This window comes from Ixodes scapularis, unplaced genomic scaffold (genome assembly GCF_016920785.2).
Source record: "Ixodes scapularis isolate PalLabHiFi unplaced genomic scaffold, ASM1692078v2 PGA_scaffold13__105_contigs__length_92229423, whole genome shotgun sequence".
NCBI lineage: Eukaryota > Metazoa > Arthropoda > Arachnida > Ixodida > Ixodidae > Ixodes > Ixodes scapularis.
In genome coordinates, this window is record NW_024609839.1 from 21,783,180 (window position 1) to 21,803,205 (window position 20,026).

General features: G+C 43.6%; 1 pseudogene; it reads right to left on the reverse strand.

The window, feature by feature from the left end:
* Nucleotides 1-20,026, reverse strand: part of LOC115332165 — a 128,028-nt pseudogene that overhangs the window by 61,945 nt on the left and 46,057 nt on the right.

Here is a 20,026-nt window from a genome sequence, read left to right on the forward strand (position 1 = left end):
GATTAAGTCCACGCTAACAATAACGGACTTCGAGGCAAGCACCAAGTAGTCATCCACATACATACAGATTGCGAATGCCCCCAATGTTTCAATATTCGTACGTATTCCCTTATCATATACAGCCAAAAATATATCGTAGAGCACTGGCGCTAAACGGTGTTTCCCAAGTAAATCAGTGGAAAGATGACTGCTTCACACGCGACGAAACCGGGTTCGAACCCGTGTGAGCGTACGTTTTTTTCTGCTTTTCTTTTTACAAATATTTTGCTATATTTACAATTTTCGTTTTTCAATTATCACTGAAAAAAGCAAACCTTGTAGACGAAACGTCGCTGAACTGAATAGTATGAGATTTCTTTTTGACACCTGCGAACTCAATGGAATCACTTTCCTCAAAATGCAAGGAGCATATAAATCGGGGAACGTCCGCTTTACGTGGTGCCCGTGGATGTTCTACAGCAATTGCAGCCCGCCCTTGGTGCCGATCTCGTTGACCCTTCGGAAACATGTGCAGACTTTGCCGCACAATGCCACTTTTTTCGGACGCAGGACTTGTGAGGCAGCTTTTCACGCGACATCTTGGGGTATTCTTTTCGAAGCCGATCACGGAAATTCACCACGGGCACTCACTACTCACCTCCAACTCTCGTACAAAACAACGCATGTTGAACTACAGAACAGCGAGCGGAACAAACATAACCTCAAAGGAATCGCACGGCAAACGGTTCCCCGCCACATCTGTCAACTGCTGCGCAAACAAAAAAAAAGAGGGCGAAAAAAAAAGACCGCATGGTTGTGTGCAGCCACGTGACTTCAGCCACTCACTCTCTCCTCTCCACTTCTTCGACCTCCGTGCGCAGGTTTTGGTTTCGGTTTCGAGCAGTGGCGTTTTTCGGCTTTATGAAATATATACGTGACTCTTGCAAAATATTAATTGGGTAGACTTCCGACACCATAATACATCGCGTGACAAAAATTAAAAAAAAAAAAATTGGGATGTCAGTGTCCCTTTAATAATCCGATTTGTAGGAATATAATTGTTTGAGTCATAGCTACAGCATATTTGGAAAATCTCTTTCCCCAAATGTGGAGTATAAACAAATGTTATAAAACAGAATTCAACATTTTGTGAGAAGCATTAGGGAGTTTTAGAATAGCGCACGCTAAAGTTTTGCGTGCGCAAAGAATAGCGTCGTTGGTACTGCGCATGCTCAGAACGCAAACCAGGTTTTGCGCTTTGCGTGCGCAATTTTAGCGTGCGATATTTCTCGGAAATAGCTTGCGTACGCAAAGAGTCTTTGCGCTTCTCCAAGATGGATTCATGATGAGAAGTTGGCTAAAGCCGAGACGAGCAGAGTTAAAAAAATGGCGGCTTCCAGGATTCTGTCGGCGGCTGCTTTGGCGGCGTCGTGAGTGCGACGTCGGCGGCATCCTCGCGATTGCGATTTTCAGTACGGGACGACATTGCACTTGGTGTGGCTACGATCACCCGCAACTTGATGCTTGTGACGCGCGAACATTTCTCGGCGAAGGTACGATGTGCGAAGGTTAGTACACGAGACCTCTCTTGCCGCGGCGACGCAAGCGGACACGACCGGTCAACCGCTCGGGTTGTATTCTCATGTTCATCAAATCTAAAATAATACTCTGGACCAAAAAAAAAACTTGTTTTTTTTTTTTTTTGTTTTTTGTAAAGTTACAGCATTTCGCGTGTGAAATAAAAATTGTGACTGTATGTTGGTGGCGTCGCAAGCGCGAGATGCTTGGGCTTTTGCGTCGCGACGGAGAAACGCTATTCTAAAACTCTCTCGCGTCGCGTGCGCTAATACAAGCGCTACATTTAGCGCTAGCGTACGTACGTTATTCTAAAACTCCCTATTGTCAGTTATAATCACACTAAATATTGCAAAGAACTAATCAGATTCTCTTTTTTAACGAGTCAACCTATTATTAGTGGAACTTGAACTCCAAGTCTACTTTTTTTTTAACTGTCCTAATTACTTTGGCATAACATACTGTATTTAATTTAGAGTTTAACTCACACTAAATTACAATCCACTATGGCGAGTTGAATGAGTATGATTCACTTATCCAATGCACACTCTCCTTAGAGAAACGGGTAACAACATAAGACACTTATAAATTGTCTAACGACTTCCTAATGGCAAGCCTATTTTTTTAGTTGCACTTACATGGGTGTAGACTTACCGAAATGCTGCTCAATTTCAGAAAGCACGTCACTGACCTATATTCATTAAAACGAACTAACGTCTTCTGTACATTTCAAAATATTTTAAAAAGGTAAGAATAACAAAATAGTATGCATATGCTCACCTCGTCCCGAATACGTTGGTCCTTAAAAAAGTTCTTAACATACAGGTGACCGAAAGCGTGCTTCATAGTAACCATCAGGTCCCGTATGCAAAGGCTCGTGAAATCCGGCTCTTGTGGTTCATTGTAAGTAGGATCGACAGTTTTCATGAAACGTGTGTAGTCGAAAAACAGATTTGATTTTGAGAACTTAATGAGTTGAGATAGGTATTTATACCCAAGAAAGTTATAGAGCTCATCCCTGATAATGCAAAAAGAAGCAATGGTAGAAAACATCATGAGTATAACGTGGAACTTTGTAAGTTCATTTTAATATCTATAATCATTGCGTCACGCTTTTAAAGCGCAAGTACTATATTCGATGTACAATCTCCGGCGATATCAAAGACCCACTCGGAGCGCGTGGCAGAGGCGATGGCTGAGGGGGGCGCTGCTCGCGCTTCGGGCAATTCCATGTCGCTCGGAGGGGAGGCCTGACCCGGTGCTCAGCCCCGCCAGCTGGCGAGCAGCGTCGAGACGTGATTAAATTTTGATTTTGGTTTGGCGGGAGAGCGCGATTTCTACAGGGCTTCAGCATAACTGCTATCTTTGTTTTTTCGCAGTGCTTGATTTGATAATTTCCATAAAAAATTGATAAAAGCGCCCGTGATAACGAGACTTCATTCGAGCCTCCTTTACAATACTCCCAGGCGTGCCGCGTAAGAAGCGCATTCCCGCCAAACTGAAATCAAAATCTGTTAAGCACGTCTTGGCGCGGCTGGCGCAGCTGAGCACTGAGTGAGGCCTCCCCTCCGAGCGACATGAAATCGCCCAAAGCGAGCGCAGCGCCCCCCTCAGCCACCGCCTCTGCCACGCGCTCCCAGTGGGTTTTTTATATTGCCGGAGAGTGTACATACGCCACACTCTGTGTTCAGAACAACCGCTCCCCCCCCCCCCCCCCCCCCACACACACACACAAAGGTGCCAAAGTGTCTGCACTGCGCGTGCGCAGAACTTACATTCGCGTCAGGTCAAGTAACTGGTCGTGCCCAGTCCTGAAGGAATGTCCGCACATACGGCTATGTGATGGGTCTCGCTGGTCTCTAAACTTTATGCGCTCGGGTAGATGGCTAACAAACGTTCTATCTCTCAAAGACCAAATATTTGTAGTAAACTGCCGTATCATTTACATAAAGACATTGTATGTTTTGATATTCATAAAATCGAGATATAACATTTTTCAATGTTAGTTTTAGATACAAGGGTCGTTTTTGTAGCTTGTATATTTACTCCACGTAAACTTTTCTAACAATCGAATTTAAAAAATGAAAAAATGGTTCAATTAATATCTTGTGTTAGGCATATTAAATAATTAGGCTTGCACAAGAGTCAGGTACGACAATATTTGAAAGGTAACGAAAATATTGCACCTATATGATTTAAATATAATTTTTTGTGTTAGCCTTCGCTAGTCAAGTAACTTTTCACGCCGAAATTATATCTACGAACTTCAAGATTTCTTTTATGTTCATCCCAGAATGAATGTATAAATACCACCAGCTGCCCCAGGATAAGTACCGAACGCTTTATTAAGAATGAACTTTATGCCCGAACAGTATATCAAGGTCATAGGTCTGTCCGATATTTTAAGCTTAAAATTCTCAAAAATAGTATGGACGCATGTTTACAGGTTATTGAGCAAAAGTCGCAAAACAAGTGCCAGAGCTACCGTACTGCCTGGGGGTTCGGCTGGTGAGGTACTGGAGGTACACGGGTGGTCTGCAAATTATAGATGTTAAGTTTAATGTTTTAAATATAAATAAATAGTGATTAATTATATATGGAGTTTAATTTTACTTGGAACTTTTGATTTTATTTGGGTGTCCCTTGATTTCTCCGGGTAAGCTGAATTTTTTTGCCGTGGCTGGGTCAGGTAATGGTAATTTCACAAACGCAGATTCCGCCGGATGGTTGTACTCGCGCTTAGGTACACGCGCATATACCAGGACGCGTCGTGAGACTGCTTCGACGTCACGGCAGTTGCTGCCATCGTGAAAGCGCTGAGCCAGACTGATGCGCGCACGTCTCCTCAACAAATAACATTAATAGGCGGCGCATTGCAAAAGCGAGCTTAGCTCTTTGCGTGTTGCGCAATACTAGCGGTAAGAAAAAGTTGGAAGCTGCCGTGGTTTCTGGTACCGCGTCCGCTTCGTACTCGGCGGAACTAAGGTGAAATCCTGGCGGCGACGATTTGTTTAGGTAGAATTAGTAGAGCGTGTTGGTTAAACATGGTGGTATGCGAACGCAAAAGGAGGCAAAGGACACACAAAAACACGTAAGACACGGACGCTGTCCGTGTCTGACGATTTTTCGTCGCCTTTCGAGCTGCACACCAAATTATTTTTATTTACGTTCACTTGAAGCATATGATGGCATCAACCAGAGACACCTTTTACTCGGAATCTTTCAACGATGACGCGGAGCAACTTTCTAATCATAACCATACGTTATTTTTTACCCACTTAATGCGTCATTATTAAATTTTAGATAATTATTTGACCTAGGATAAGGGCTATAATGATTTATTATGTCCAACTGGCAGTAAAACTCAACTCTTAATTGGGAAATAAATAAATATCTGCCAATTAAATATCTAACACCCTGATATGCAAAATATGTGAAATCATGCACTTTATATTTTAGAGTCGCTTGTCGAACAAATTTTTTTGTAAATTCTAAACTATACATCTCTTTTATGACAATATGACAATTTTTTTTAAATTAATAGGCCATATGAGAACAAATATTATTTTGTGTGTTCGTGTGGTCATCATTTTAATAAAGTGCATTTCATAGCATCGTAAAATATGAGGGGAGTTATTATTTACGCTGTAGTGTAAAGTTAAAGAAAATATATATTATCAGTTGCTTACTGTTCATTGTCTTTAAGAGCGTTTTCAACCATTGGCGTGGTACGCAGTGCTCTCAACAATAATAATTTGGGAATCAGTTAAGGAAACTGTTTTCTTGAGTGTAGAAAATTCCTTTTTAATCAACTCTTTATACTTTATCATCTGCAATAAAAGCAAACGGATGCCTAATATTATTTATACAAGTATATTTGAGTTCATAAAAAAAAGATATTTTGTTTAGCAAAAAAGCACGACACCGGTTGATTTGACCATTGAAATAAGACTAAAACATTTTTAGTGTTTGTTCGCGTTCTATGCAAACCCGTGGAAACCTTGTAGAATTGATAAAAATGGTGCTTTGAATATTTAGAAATTAAGACAGAAAAACACACGAAGTACTTCTGTAAACGAAGTTTCTCAAGTTAATCGTGGATAGAACAAAAAAGCTCGGAAAGTAAATGATGTAGCACGTTATATTCATACCTGAATTGTGTCGGCATCAACAGGGTTGATATTTTCATACTAACTCGAGTCTTCCTAGACTCACATGCTTAATTTCAAAATACAGGTTTTCTCCAAACAAAAACCAGCCAATATAAGTTTTTTGTTTGTCTGAACTAACGGTATTTTTCATGTACAACTTCAGATTATAAAAAAGCTCTGGCATGAAATCACTGGTTCTTCGATGACTGTTTAGAAATGGAGACGGAAAAACACGAAATACTTTTTTAAGCAAAGTTTCTCAAGTGAACCACAGAAAGAACAGAAGAGCTCTGAAAGTATATGAGGTAGCACGTCATATTTATGTGTGAACTGTGTCGGCATCGTCAGGGTTAATATGGGCATATTAACTCGGATCTTCCTTACCTCACATGCTTAATTTATTATTATAATTATTACTGCATTTTATATAATCCATAGTGTAATAACCGCGACTAAGCACAACGATCCAAACGAGAAGATTATTTATGGCGTCCAGCTCGTTCTTAGAGCTTAAAAAGCGATAATGTCCCACGCGCGTGACGAACGTAGCCCATGTCACGAGCTTGATGTCTCAGTCCCTCGCGCTAGACGCTCAGCGCTTGGTTCTCGCGCTACAACACATAGCTCCAAAACAAACACGAAATTTAATGGGTTCTTTGAGAAAAAGATTTTTATGTAGCTAAAATAATATTGTTGCATCTAATTTGGATTACTCAGCCCTGATTGTGTGCGGTTTCGATACAGAACGTGACAAACGATTTTTCATTATCCTGTATCAATAAAATCTTTGGAGTGTTTTTGTACGTCTGCGTTTTACTTTCGGCTTGCTCTCATAAAAGTTACTTCCCTTTACCCTGAGATTACTGCCAGCATTTTCATGAGATGTACAATTTTGTAAATGCTGTGAAGTGTGTATGGCAAACGAAGGAAACACTACCATATTTACGTTTTTTTAGATGAACTTACTCGTCCTTAGGACAGTGAATTGCTGCAGTGGTGAAATCGAAAATGCTTTCTGCATACTGCCTTTTCTCGAAGTATACTTGTTGCGCCCTCCCCGAACCTCCTGCACAGGCACGCTTGCGCTTTTATGACCAAATGAAAGAAAGCTTCATACGTATCGTGCAAATAAATAAAGTGGCGAACATGAGAGTTTTAATCATAATATATGTTAATGCCACAATTTACTACTTTTCGTAAAGATAAATTAAGATTATATCTGAATATGTTGATGAGTAGAGAAGTGACAAGCGACTAACAGGTGTTCTTAGAGTTTGCGTAAAGGCTATGCAACTCTAAGTACAGTAATGTAAAAATTTCTCACCGTCGACTTCAAGTCGTTATCAATGGTACCAAGTGTAGTCGATTTCATTGAGTCCTGCTGCGCACTTGTCATCTTTAATAGAAAATAATCCCGTTCGGGATCGGTATTAGGTTGCATGACCTTTAAAGGAGAGATTTGATTTGACTCATGAAGGTGTCGAATGTAATATCTGGGAAACCTGCCGGAAACAACTTCAAATATAGAACGGTACCTTAAGGGTCACGGTCCCACTGATTTTGTCAATATACGTGCTTTTTGGCCGATCGTTACTTGTATCATTCTGAATACCTTTTTTTAATCAGTAGTTTTATTTGAAAGGCGATATAATTCTATTTCCTCTCGTATAGCTAATTTTATTTTTTATGTTTGTGCATATTTATGGTGTCACCAATAGGAAGCCACGAACTCGTTATTTCCTCCGCTAGTTATCGTTTTTGAAGGGAGCATTAACGATAACATAATTTTAATACTTGTTTTTGTCCTAAACACACTGAAGCAGAGGTGGGCAAGGTTTTGTTCTCGTTATGAATTACTTCATTTTGTACAGGTCTCCAATATAGCCGTAAAGTCGCAAATGTCAGCAGGGGGATTTTTTTTATTGTCTAAAAAAGAACTTTGAAATCTGCAAGATACGTTGTTCTTGGACTTAGTTATTTAAAAAAAAATTCAAAAGTATCTCTTAAGCTGTTAGTGAAATAATTATTACAAACATATCAATTTTTTATGTTGTAGGTGATGGGAGTTCTCATTTTACTTAGCGAATAATTGAACTGCAGTAGTATATCTGATAGGGGTAAAATTCTTGAGATATGCGAAAAAGTTTACGAGAGGTTTTGTTAAACTTTGAAGCATTAATGCTGAAGTAGCCTGCCATTATCACTCTTTTGACGCATCTACTTTATGGTCATATAAATTTTATGATATCCAGCGAAACCGGCTGTCTTAAATAGTCATATTACTCCATATTAGACTTCCTTCTTTATTGCCACGCAGTTTTTTTTATTTGGATAGAAGTAATTAAAAACAGGAAAACTGTTTGAAGTATTTGTTGTACCACCTGGTGGGAGGCCGAAAAGCCACAAATTTTTTGTGTTCAAAAATCATCGAGGGCGGCGCTGACGCCTCTATCATTATCATAGCCAATGTTATTTCAGCTCGGCAAGCCAAAACCGCCCACATGGTTTGTTGAGAAATGAAGCCTCCAGGTTGCGCGTCTCAATATTAAATTGAATGTATTAGTGCTAGTATTTATTTGTTTAGTAATCGTATTCCCTGAATAAGGGACAAAATAGATTATGTTTGAGTTTATTAAAACATACAACGGTATCAACCTGTTTTAATCACGTTCAGGATCAAGAGTAGAACACGGGAGCAGGGTGTGCGACAGATAGTACGAGGTAAACTCAGGAGCCTCATTTGCTTTGTCGGCTTCATTTCCTGTGATTAGCTGCGTATCTCCAATTTTCCTAAACTCCAACTCAGCGAATTCAGCCAATGCGCTTGCTTATTTTAGCTTCAGTGTAATGGGCAAAAAGGGAAGGTATGGTGATCGTTTGCTTCTCCCGATGACCGAGAGCGGCCTCACGCTTCAAGCCTCATGTGTCACTATCAACTTGTTACCAGCTGTGCACTGCCAGCAGCACCGCAATGGCAAAGGCAAGTTAATTTTTCGAAATTTGGATCTGAATAAGACGGAGAAGGCAAAAATATAAACAAAGCATAGGGGATCGTGGTCGTGTTGAAAGTTGAATGTTACATCTGCAGAGTGGGATAAAATGGTCAATCTTCCCATTTTTGTAGGTATTTTTATATTTTCTAGCCTTGGAATGCAAGGTGGTGCTGCTTCCAACATACCAATTAAGCTGCACTTTATGGGTAACAGAAAGACATCCCTGCCGTTGTCATCTTCTCCAACCGGCAATACTAAAGATATCTGCTTCAGAAATGTCTATGGTGTAGGAAAGGTTAAGGGCGCGTGAGTTTAGCTTAGCAAAACGCTCTTCTGCGAGGAAGCTCGCGCATTTAAAGGGACAATAAAGACGATTTTATGTAATTGTTTTAAAATGGTGTTTTAGGCTTCTTGGAAACCTAGCAGGCTGCTTAATGTTTTGTAGACATTTGCGACGCGCATTTCTGTGCCTACGAAAGACCTGAAGAAACCGAAACTAAACTATCTCCATTCTCATTTCTGGGCCTCCGAAAACGGAGGTGATGCAGGGAGTGACGTCAAGTGTAAATAGTCGGTATCGGTAGTATTTAGGTGATCGAGACTCTGGTTACCGCGGTGGGTTTTAGCACCGCAGTGGCGCGGTCGCTTCGTCGGATCTGTCAACATGGACGACAACGCCGCTCTCGCTAGCGAGGTCTGGCTTCCGTTCAGTGAGCTAACACCAACAGAGGGGGAGTATGTGTGTGGCGGCCTCCGCCATCACCCGACGGCGACCGCCCAGCCGGCAACAAGCGGCCCGCAGGCTGCGGACAGGGAAGCAGCGAGCACCATTCTCAAGGGCGACACGAGAGCGGCGTGTTGCCGAAGGACAGGGACGCGGGGGAGATGCCGAGGGGAAAGCGGTAGCGACCCCCCACCATTTTTGGTTTTCACCAAAGTCCAACCAACCCCCGGTCACAGTCCCAGTTTCGCGGCGCTGACATTAGCGTCGCCACCATCAGCGGCGCTGTGCATAGCGTCGCCACCGGCAGCAGCGCTTAGGTGGTGGGGGGCTCTCATTAATACAAAAATACAAATATGAAACTTTGTCCGCTAACAGCAATTTCAACAAAACGTCTACACCGCACCATGAAAATAAAATGCAATTTATTTTATATATTTCTTTCTCTTCGTTCTGTTTTCGGTCTAAAACCAAAACACTAAACCGACCCGCTGGTCTCGCCGGTGCCCTGGCAGGCGCCGCTGCCCCCCCCCCCCCCCCCCCCCTTCGCTCTACCCTCGCCCAAATCTGAAACTTCGTAACGGCGGACGGCGGCCAGCGGCGGCGTCGCGTGGTTTTGTTTACCCAAGGGTCGTGCGAGCGTAGTTTCGCGCTCCGGCGTTCCGCGCGCCTGTCGAACTCGATGGATATTTTGGTGCGAACTTTCAGAGACTGTTGAGGGGTGCATTTTACGTGGCCATATCCCGATGGTGCACGAACAGCGCAAATGCCAAGACCACAAGTTTTTGTTTGTTCATTTTTTTTTTCAAGATAAGGCAGGTGAGTATGTATCTCCCGTACTCAGTTTTATTTGCTCAGCGAACTTACCATTAAACTTCTGCTGCCCATAGCTGTTAGTTTGCAGGCTCGTTCTCACAGTAAAAACATATGCTTTCCCCCGAATAAGTACGGTTTTAATGAAGTTAATGGTATACACTTAGCTCCACTTCGATTTGTGCACAACTGCTTATTTAAAGTGTAACAATTGGGTTTAATCTTGAAAATGGTCTTTGGCGGTCCTCGAACAGACGGAGGATAATAAAACGAAAGAATGAGACTTCCTATATATTAATTTGAAGTTTCATTTATTTCTGCATGGTTCCGGGTGCGACAACGGCATTATGTCATTAGTTTGTTCGCTGTAGATGGACGATTGTTTAGTTTTAAATCAGTTTAAAATTTTAAACATCATGACCACATTGTCATTACAGATGCTGGGACATACAGAACGAGCATTTGAACGTCGTCTCAAGGAGGAAGAAAGCTTCGGACACTTCGTGGTTCCCAACAAGTTATCCAGCCTGTTGAGTGCCAACATTTGTCGAAGCTTTATTTCACATTTTCATCTTGCTTGCGTGAGAAGCTTTGAATATGTAAAAATGAAGTTAATGATTGCTTGGGGCCACCTAAGTGGCTTATATTTCTTAAATCAGTGAACAACTTTACTTTCAGTGAACAGCTGATCCAACTTGGCATGTTGAATGCGTAATTATGTGGGTCAATGTGTACACTTGTAAAGATATATGTTAGTGACCATTCCCAAGAAGTGATAGTGATAAAGTTAGTGATAAAGCCCATTCCCAAGAAGGTGTGTGGCCAAGCATGTAATAATGAAGTGACGAGATCGTGCACAGATGACAGAGAGGTGCTGGCGATGTGCAACTGCAGCTGTGGGCGAGGTTGACGAAATGATTTTGCCAATGTTTTATTTTTGCGCGTATGCAGGTGCAGTGCTGTACTTAATTCCGTTTTAGCATCTGTGCAATAAATGTGCTTCGAAATATTTCGGTCGCAGCTGTGGATTTCTTACTGGACGGCGGGACGCCTCGAAACAGAAGAACAACGAACACACATGACTACGCACCTTATACAGCTGAAAGCGAAATCGCACATCGTATATTACGTTAGGGACTTTTAGCGAACTGTTACCGTGTTCCGCGTACTGCACTATCGGAGCCTTTGAAACATGCTTTATAGGCGCGCACCCGGAGTGATACCGTGACAGCGGGGCGCGCACTTAAAAGCATGCTTCAAAGGCTCCGATAGTGCGGTACGCGGAACACGGTTTGTTAAAAGTCCCTATTATTACACTACCGGGACCGGGCGTGATGCTCAGGAGCCTGGATCCAGGCTCCAGCACGACCCCGAAGCGATCCATACGAGAACCACCCTACAAAAATAAAGAGACGCCATGTTGGATTCTTTACGGCTTGGCTTAGAAACGGCTTCAAAGTAGGCTACTACGTCCCAAACGTGTATATAGAAGTCGTTTTGAAAAGTAAGCCAGATATTTTATTAATAGCATGGTTAGCTCTTAATATAATTTTACAATTTACCGAATATAAAATAATGAGTTAACTCGTTCAAGTAATGAGAGCCCCCCACCACGGACGAGGAATTCGGCGCTACTGTACAAAACTCGACTCCATTGGCCCTATGGAATCCGTCCGGGGGTTGGTCCAACGTCCTCTTTCTTCGTCATGAAAAAACACGTACAACAACAGTAGAAGAGTAGTAAGTTGGGCGAGTTGGTAGACGTTGAACATGGTTAAACTCGCGCACAAAGAGACGAGAACAAACGAGGAAGGAACACAGAACACAGACAGGCGCGCACTCACAACTCTAGTATATTAAGTGAAGAAGAGAAAGATGAAGCACTATTTTTTACAGGGGACAACATCACCAGGGAGAATCAGATCATCCGCAGTCAAATGATCGCAGAAGGCAACTTATTTTTCGCTCAAAGCTACCGACGGCTGACTAACGCAGCGATCGCCCGAAGGAAAATCCATCAATGTAACCCTGTTTGGCAGTCAATGTTTTCTAGTGGACCGCTGACTGTGCCTGACTGTACGTCAAGCATGTCTGATTGGCCAACACGTTACTCTGACCGACAGTCAAACTCCAGTCAGACTCCGCTTGTTGGCTTTCTCATGGTTTCCTGGTGGCAGTCGGCCGCCGCGAAATGCCATCAGGATGTCTTGGTGGCGATTCTGATTGTACATCGATTGTCTCTGACTGTACGTCAAAAAGCTTTGACGTACAGACAGACGTACGGTCAAAGGACGTAAAGTTCGTTCGGATACCACTATTTCGTCAAATCTATGAATACGAGAAGTAATCTATGCACGAGAAAACGATTTCGGGACGTGAACCCATAAAACCGCTGACGTTAGAGATATGACACGCAACCGACCGACAACCTTGATCAGAAGCCCGCCGAAGCGCCGAACACGACATTTCGCTTCGCCAATGAGGCTTCGCCGAGCTTTCATGAACGATCGCTCTCGACTCGTTTTGTTTGCCCGCTTGCTCCAACCTGTTGATCCTGCCCGGGCTCTACAATGTCTTATGTTTTAGTAGAATTTCTACTCGACAAGACCCAGCCTGTTGTGAGTTCCGACGATGTAAGGGACTTAAGCGGTGTAGTTGAAGACGACAAGGTGTACCAGGTCTACTGGGCCGGAGACGCGCGAACAAAAGGATCGTTCGACGACGCGAAAGTACTCTACATGGCAGGTGAGTAGAACTGAAGTACGGCGAGTGATGTACGTGTGCTTTGCATAGCATGCTGACGGCTTAACTGCATTTGCAGCCGAAGCATCTCGTATAAAACGAACAGTCAAATCGAGTTTTCAAAGCGGTGGCATAGCATAGGGGTTAAGATGTCCGATCAAGTGGTCGCGGGTTCGATCCGCGGCGGTCCTGTTTTTTTTTTTTTTCTTTTTTTTTCTCGGACATTTTGTTTTATCGAGGCATTTGGCGATATTTATGAGTGCGTATAGCTTTACTCTTATATAAATGCTGCCCTTGTTGATGAAATTCCCTTGGCAGCGGCAGTCAGACGTCATCTGATGGACCATCAGATGACGTCTGATGGTCCATCACGTTCCACCAAGGCTGCTGACTGGCAGTCAGTGTACCAAATTACGTATCTTGATGGAATTTTCAATAGGGCGCTCAGGCTCAAGATGGTGAACGCCTCGAGCACCTCGCGCGTTTGTTTTTCTTTAAAGCGGCCAATGATTGATGTTTTTTCTAAAGATGGTGTGCACATACAGGTTTTACAGTGCACCGAAAGGTGACCTCCTACATTGGATGTTAAAGAAAGTTTATGCTCTCGTAGCCGGTCATTCAGATACCATCCCGTCTGTGCAACATAGCATCTTCCACATGAAAATGGAATGCTATATACAACGCCCGATAAACAGGAAACAAATGGCCGCACATGTTTTTTGTGGCACGTATTTTTTTAATAATTTTTACGCCTTTTCACGAACCTTAGAACAAATTTGTCGCATTTTCTTAGGGGCTGATAGTACTACGGGCACACCATACCTGCTAGCCACTTGTTTTAGGTTATGCGATATTTTGTGTAGGTATGGCATAACCACCACCCGGTTTTTTTCCACGGGGCGCCTAGTTTTTTCACCCCCTTTTACATTCTTTACCAGCGTTCCTATCACTTCGATTAAGACCTGATTCGTGACCCTGAAGATTTTAGTGTATCGATCTCGCCCAAGAAACTCCGATGAATGGCATGGAAACATGACTGTTCTAGGGCTGAGGTGAGACAAGAGATAGCAATGCCTCTCTTCACCACCTTGGAGTGCGAGGATGTGTAGTGAACAATACCTTTTTTGGAACATGTTGAGAATGCCCAGCACAAGTGATCGGCGTGCAATGAGTTGAAAAGGTTTAAGAATTGCAACGCCCCTTCGTTAGGCTTCTCAAAAGTAAAGGTGAGCCCGAAACCACACGTATGCAAAATGTCCATAATCGTAGTTACTAAATCTTGATCCGCAGTCTTTTTGTACAGTAAAAGAAAATCATCTACATATCTGAACACGTTGGTGACAGGCGTAGACTTAATAGCTAAACCAATGTCACGGTCGATTCTCGCAAGAAAAATATCACTTAAGACTGGCGCAACACAAGACCCGTAACATACCCCCGATTTTGTAAAAAAAACCTCGTTTTGCCATCCGACGAATGTGGAATTTAAATAAAACTGTAGTAGTTCAAGAAAACTGTCTGTAGTCACTCCACTTGAGTTCCGGAAAGCGATTTCGTGTTGGGGTTCAATGCAGGCCCTGACTGAGCTAAGTAAAGGGTCATGAGGAAAGAAATAGAAAAGGTCTTGTACATCTATGCTAAATGCACTGTGATTGGAAAATGCATTTGTCTTTAAGGTTTGAACAACAGTTTCAGAATTCTTAACCGAGAAGGGATCCTCAATGCGCAAAGCGGAGAGATGTTTTCGTAGAAAGGCCGACATTTGCCGTTGCCACCACGTACCCCTCTCAGTGACTATAGCTCGAAAAGGACAGGCTTCCTTGTGCGTCTTTACACTAAAAAAGACCTCCAGGTGCAGTCCTTCGTTTTTTTTTATGTTGGCAGCCAACTGAGTCAACGACAATCTCTCGCAAAGTTCTAAAGCTTGTTTCCTAACCTTCTTCGTTTCTACTACAAGCGGTCGGAAGTTCTTTTTCACCGCTGTACAGGCTTTTTCATTGTAGATGCCTACAGGCATTATTACAAAAAAGCCTTCTTTATCGGATTCCAAAACAAGTTGTTGATTGTCCACCAAAAAATGAACCAGCGGTCTAGGATCCGGGGACTGGACCCGTCTCGAGGCGGTAAGAGTGTCAACACATTCGGAGACACAACGTGGTCTAATTTCTTCATTTGTCCTGTACGCCACTTTTCTTACCAAGGTTAGCAGCTCTGAAGGAGGTAGGTCCGGTTGAATGCTAAACTTGGGGCCAAGACCAAGTTTTTTTTTAAGTTTCGGGAGAACCTAAATATGTTCAAGGTTGGTAAATCGCCCAGACGCTGTGGCAGCTTCTTGCTTTCTGGGCAGGTTTTGCCGATCTCTCTGCCATAAAAATTCGGTGACGTCACCTAATGTCTTGCTCATTTTTGAAAACAGACTACGTTGTTTCTCAAGGTTAAAATGTGTGGCCATTTGTTCCCTGTTCATCGGGCGTTGTATATAGCAGTCATCTTTCATGTGGAAGATGCTATGTTGGACAGACGGGAGGGTGTCTGAATGGCCGGCTACGAGAGCATAAACTTTCTTTAACATCCAATGTAGTAGGTCACCTTTCGGTGCACTGTAAAGCCTTTATGTGCACATCATCTTTAGAAAACACATCAATTATTGGCCGCTTCAAAGAAAAAGAAACGCGCGAGGTGCTCGAGGCGTTCACCATCTTGAGCGAGACCGATCGCTGCGTTAGTCAGCCGTCGGTAGCTTTGAGCGAAAAAGAAGTTGCCTTCTGGCGATCATTTGACTGCGGATGATTTGTTTGCCCCTGGTGATGTTGTCCCCTGTAAAAAATAGTGCTTCATCTTTCTCTTCTTCACTTAATATACTAGAGTTGTGAGTGCGCGCCTGTCTGTGTTCTGTGTTCCTTCCTCGTTTGTCCTCGTCTCTGTGCGCGATTTTAACCGTATTCAACGTAGAACAACGCACACGTGCAAACTTAGGTCGTCCGAACGAATACTGGTCTTCAGTCGACCGTTATAACAGCCATCTACAGAGCACGAATTTGCCATGACTATCATTTTGCAGAATCCTTCGAGTACCGAGTTCCCAAAGTAAACACGACACCGACCTCTGGAACCAAAACCAAACGTCTACCACGTATTCTTTTCTCATTTTATTTTGTTTGCTCGTAGTTGCTCGTTGCCCGTTTGGCGTCCAGCGTGGCAAAGAGAAAAACATTAATGCTGTTTTATTTACGGTTTAGTAACCATTTCCGGTCCGACTTATAATTTTGATGGTTATTGAAGCGGAAATTTTAACAGTATCCCTACAAATCGTGACCGAGGGCACGTCTCCCCAAGCGGCACAAGAATATTAGGCGAGTATCTACACAATATTGTTGGCACCATACTCAGAATATACGGTTCTTCCCATCCACACGACGTCTAGACAATATCGTTTCAAATGCGTGGCAGTACCAGCATATATCACTGGAGTACCGCCACCGTCAGGCTGAGTACCCACCGGACGCCGAGTATATCTATAGGGTACTAGCAGCGTCGGTTGAGTGCATGCCGGACGTCGCTTGTTAATCCAAGGTCAATCGAGTTGTCGGAGTACCCGCCGGATACCGCTCGTATATCCATACAGTACTTGGAGCGTCGGCTAAGTACCCACCGGGCATCGCGTATATCAATCGAGCTGGCGTGTCGTCTGATCACCTGCTGGATATCGGGCGTATGTCTATAAAGTACTTAGAGCGTCGGCTGAGTATCCGCCGGGGGTCGAGAATTTCAATTTTGTACAGGCAGTGTCGTCCGAGCACCCGCCAGATATCGTACGTATATCTACAGAGTACTTGGATGGTAGGGTTAGGGCAAGACGGGCAGGAAAGGAGGAAGCAGACGGAACGCTACAGAGAAGAGAGGGGAAAACCTCCTTCCCTCTTTAGCGTTCCGTCTGCTTCTCCCCGGCTCGTCTTACCCTCGCCTACCTTCTCGAGTTGCAACGGACTACAGATACCGGTCAATTTATGTGCTACAAAAATATTTTTATTTGCTCACGCCACCATTAGGCTTCGGGCTTTTTGGCACCTTTATTATACGCATATGTAGATACATTACGCATACCACAAGAATCAGCTAAGCATATACATTAAGCGCACACACATACACGGTACATAAAAAACATCAGCCCAACAGCACACTAACCATCACCTCCTACGAATAAGACCGTAGCGCTCTTCTCGTGACGTCGCAACGGAAGGCCATCGGGTGCGCGCGACGAAGCGAAGGCGAGGCGCGTGGATCTGCCGTTGTAACGTGCGTATTATTAGCTAAAATGAGCGCTGCACATAGCAACGGGTCTAGAAAACATTTTATTACACGTTAAAAACATTACACCGCTAAATAATCGGTACGGAATGGCACGAGGTATGCGTATAAGACGTGTATAAAATGTTAATGTTTTAAGTCGAAAACATTGAGGCGCAATTATTTTTGTAGGAATGCATGTTTTATACAGAAATACTCCGGCGAAATGGCGAGACACGCAGTGATTGTACATAGCAAAACAGATCACCGTTAAAAATCAGGTAGACGTAGTCAACGCGGGCACGGCTAGACAAGTGTCATTTACGATCATGTAAGCGGCTGTTATCTCGACCAGTCACTGAATTCTTGCACTATACCCCGGCCACATGGCAAAATTAATTTATTTTTGATTGAGTGACATTATGGGGTCGACAGATCAGCTTGCGACGCTCGTATAATCACTCAAGACCGCGAACTGATTAAACATCATCATTTAATGAAGATACATTAACTTTTCCGTGTGGCAGGAGTACTAAACTTACTATTTAGTCAACTAATTTACTTCTCCCTATGGGCTTCAGCTGCCTTAGAACAAAATATAACTTATTTTGTATACAGTAATACTGTTACCTTATTACAGTTAAGATTCCAGTATAAACGCGGCAAAGGCAATAAAGTAACATTAGTATATATATACACATAAGCACCAACAACGCACTTTCAATATTCCCAAACTTGTCATTCACCTTCCAATAAAAGCTAGAAAATTACCACGCATATTTACAAATGTCGACGCAACAGCACGCGGATAACGACGAAGAACAAAATTTCATTCCGTCACAAGATTAAAAAAAAATCGACTACAGCACTTCGCTTGTGTCCTGCATGACCAAGAAAACCCGTAAATAAGTTGTTTCTCACCTGTCTATCGCATCCATACTATCCGCCACGAAAACGGTTGAAGACAAAGTCCAAGAAGCGTCTTTGTCAACAGAGGGCTCTATCGATAATGACCAGTGCCATCGTTGACTAGTTGCCAAGTTGCCGCACACGTCACTCAAACTGTAGCAGGACTTGTTCTGCGTATCCATGCAAATGGCGTAGTATCAAGCGAAAAAAAAAAAAAAAAACTATCCGCCGAGCGTTTGCAGATTTGGTCGTCTCGGAGAAGCCGCGTCGAGTTTCCACGGCGTTGGAAATCATCCTTTCCTAAATATTTCCTCTGTCCGTCGATGTATCGCTGCCTCCAGGGCGTCCTGTCCGAGGAAAAATCTGCCTCCTGGTCTCCGCACCGTCCCGTACGCCCAGCCCGTGGCCCCGTTCTTCCTTCCTTTTTGTTCCGCTCCGGGGTCGTCCATTTGCCCCGCAGAAGAGGGGGGGGGGGGGGGGGGGGAGAACTTGATATCTTTCCAGTCGGACGCTCTGGTGGAATGTCCCTCGCCTGCCTTCCGTTTCCGTTTGCATGGATGACCAGGTCGTTTTGTTGCTCGTGGTACAGGAGGTTGGCGGCCCAGTCGACAGACTTTTTGTGGCAGCGCGTACGCATGAACCTTCCGGCCAAGAAGAAAAGTGCGGCCACTTCTGCGAACAACGTCACTGTACTGGGCGATGTCTCCTTGCAAGGAGATGTGCGGATGACTCTGGAAAAGGGTCCGAAGTACAGCTATGAACCTTCTTCAAAGCAGCATGAGCTACTGGGCATGGTGCGCCGGGTTGCCAACCGCGTCAATGAACAGGACAGAGAGCGAGCTATCAGTGAAGGAGTGGACTGTCTCAAGCACACAGTGAGTCGACAACCGAGGAAACAACCTCCTGTTAGAAAAATCGTTGACTTTATGAAGGACAGTGGGCTTGCAGTGGTAGAAGCCGACAAAGAGGGCGGTTTTGTTGTGATGAGGGAAGACCTTTTCCAGGACAAGGGTTTAGCGGCTATTGAAAAGAAGTTCAAGCCTGTCGAATTTCTCCCGAAGAAGCAAAGGACGGCTACGCTGAGGGTGCTCAAAGACGTGAACCTTGAAGGATTAAGAAAGGCGGTCAACAAGGCAGAAAATGGTTTGTTGGAGGTCTTCTTTAGCGGCAAGACTCATACGCCTAGCTGTCCCTTACGAGTCATCGTTTTGGAAAAGAGTGCCTGGCAGGTCCAGGTCAGCAAGTACTTACAGCGTCACCTAAGTGCCTTAGTCATTGACGATCTTTTTACACAGGGTTGCAGAATGCGGCCACAGCCTTTTCTGTGGATGTTGAAGAGTTGTTTTACTCGGTTCCCCATGATGGACTTTACATCGCTGTTCCTGAGAGCATAACGCAGTCAGGTGAATTGGGGTTCCAGAATTCTACGGGTGTCAACTGCGACCATTTTATAGCACTGTTAAAATTTTACTTGCAATCAACGGCCGTTGTTCTAAATGAACAGTTCTACGTACAAAAAAGTGGCATTTGTATTGGTTCTTCAGTGGCACCGGTTTTGTGTGACATTTATCTTTCTGCCATGGACAAGCGCATATCGAGGAATCTTGACGGGACGAACGTGGTCAGGATCTTCCGCTATGTGGATTATTTTTTGGTTATTTTGGGGGAATGTACAGAGAATTGTATGGATAATGACGTGGCAGAAATTGTTAAGTTGTTTAAGTCACTGTCCGGAGGACTGAAATTCACTTGGGAAATGCCTAATGAAGGCAGTATTCAGTTTCTAGATTTACACCTCTTTTTTACTAAGGATCATTTGTGCTTGAGTTATAATCCACGAACTAGGAAAGGTTTCC